The sequence below is a fragment of the Physella acuta genome, unplaced genomic scaffold, assembly GCF_028476545.2.
Source record: "Physella acuta isolate Inbredline_101_S28 unplaced genomic scaffold, ASM2847654v3 ptg002755l, whole genome shotgun sequence".
NCBI lineage: Eukaryota > Metazoa > Mollusca > Gastropoda > Physidae > Physella > Physella acuta.
In genome coordinates this window covers 1-2500 of record NW_026734179.1, presented here as the reverse complement: position 1 = coordinate 2500, position 2500 = coordinate 1, and positions in this window count along the sequence as shown.

Here is a 2500-nt window from a genome sequence, read left to right as displayed (position 1 = left end):
TTGCGAGACGTTTTTCCACAACACATCGCGGGACGGGAGACAACGCTCTAGCGAGAGAACGGATCCCGGCATTCCCGGATTTTTTCACATCGGACCGCTCACATTTCCCCCTTCACCGTAAACACGGCGTCGCCGGGAAATCTCTCGATTTGCATCGAGCCGACTGCGTTTTGCAGACCCGTCGCCCGTTCCGAGGGCTGGGCCAGTGCGAGACTTTTATCGAGCCACCAATACTGCTTGGTTGCGTTAGCACTGCGCGTCGCCGCTGGCTTCACGCTACGGACACGTACTTTTACCTTCACTGGCGCGACCTGCGCGCCGAGCCCGCATTTTACCGGGAAGCTAGTCGGGAGACTGAGCCACGCACGGTCAGATCGGGCACATGTCGCTGGCTGCGAGGGAGCGCGGATCCTAGCGTCACATAGAGGCTTCACCGACACTCACCTCCACAATAGTAGATACAGACCGTTTTAACCGCCGTATTTCTGCCCATACCTCTAGTGTTAAACCGAAAAATCGGGTACATAGTCTCGGGGAGGACCGGGGTGCCGCCCCATGAGGGGAGCCCGCACGGAGGGCGCCGGGGGTGCCGCGACCCGGGGGGCGGCGCGGGGGTGTCGGGGCGCATCTACGGGGCTCACTCGCGCGGGCGCCACACTTCCGGGGGGCGCCCCAGGTGGGGTGCCAACTTTGGCGCCCCCGACTAAGGGGCCGCCCCCACTGCGGTTACACGCTTTACGACCACCCACCCGCGTTCCCCACCCCAGGGGGCATGCGAATCACCCGCCAGGGGCGTTCTGGGACCGAGGGCGCCGCTCCGGCACAAGGGGGAGCCAAAACGCCCCGAGTTCCCCCGCGGCCACCTCGACACCTGGGCGGGCGGCGAGGGGTGTCCTGCGATCGGGGTGGGGAGCTCTACCAGAATCACCCGCCAAACTTCACCGGGGGCGTCTCCCGGCGCCCCTGCGCTCGGGTGACGAACAGCGCCCCGGGCTATCCCGGGCGCCCTATGGCGTCCACCTTCGATCGGAAGGGTGATCTCGACTCGGGCTGAGGCGGGCCACAACAATCCGCGGTCACATCGGAGCCGTCCAGGCTAACGAGGCCCCGGCTCACGGGTAACCCATGGGGCTGGACCGGGAGTCCGCCGTTAAAGAAGAAAGAAATGTAGTGCAAACCAGAACCAGTTTTTTTTATTTATTTTATAACTCGACTAATAATCGTCACAAAATTATAAACTTGGTACCTACGGATAGCCCTGGGCCCAACCTAATACAGGATGTCCATAACTATGCGCTAATTAAATAATTAATGGGTATTAAGGTCGGTCTTAGTAAATTGCTATATAAAGTCTAAGACCAGAACCAGTATTTTAAATTTATTTTATAACTCGGCTCCTAATTGTCACAAAATTTAAAAATTGGTACCTATGGATAGCCCTCGGCCCTACCTAATACACCGTGTCCATAACAATGTGGTAATTAAATATTTACTGGGCGTTAGGGTCGGTCTTAGTAAATTGCTATATAAAGTCTATATAAAATTTTACGAATTTAAAAAAAAAATTCCTACCGTCAAAAATAGCGACGCCTAGACCACCACACCTGTTCTGACGTTAAATCCTACTTGCACACACGTGTGGGAATAGATTAGATATCATCTAGAGATAGAATTCCTAATTATTTAATTAAAATAGAGACTCTAGATTTAATAGTTGTGTCATAGTTACATTAAGTCGAATTAGCGAAGCGGAGGCGGGAACTAGATTCTAGATCTAACACTTCGATTGCGATGAAAAAAAAATAGCTTTATTTTAAGGCCGACAAGGCAAATACGGTTTAATTAATATTAAAGAAATAAGTCCGAACACCTACCTTAAGCGAATCATCTACACAACACATGACTAGAAATAATACACGTCCACACGAAGAGCGATTGAAACGGTGACTGCAACGGTGAAAACTTGTACGACGGAAACATGGCGCCTAGGTTATGCCTACTTCCGGTCTGATGAAAATTTTTAATTCATTTTAAATTTTGCGCTCTATTTCGTCCGCGCTTGTCCACTTAAACTCTACAGAAAAGATAGTCTATATAAAAATAATTCCTAGAAGACAATTTTATGAGAGATCACCCACATTTATTTACCCTGCCTGTCTACCTTAGGGTTAGAGTTTGAATTTTTCTAGATTCAAGCCAAATATGCCGTGTCGATTAAACGACGACGTACATAACAGAGCGAAGACAATGAATGGTTCCTTAATTAACTATAATTACGGTCCTAATACAACTACAATTCACCATAGTACTAATATGTATGTGTATTGTTGTTTTGGGAGTTCTGTCATTACATTTTAAATTATAAAAAAAACGGGTTTACGATACACTTCATTACGCCGCCGATCGTGGTTTTAGATTTAAATTTGGTCGGATTCGGTTTATTATTAATTTATATAATACTTTATACATACTTTAATTCATTAAATACATTTATCTATGT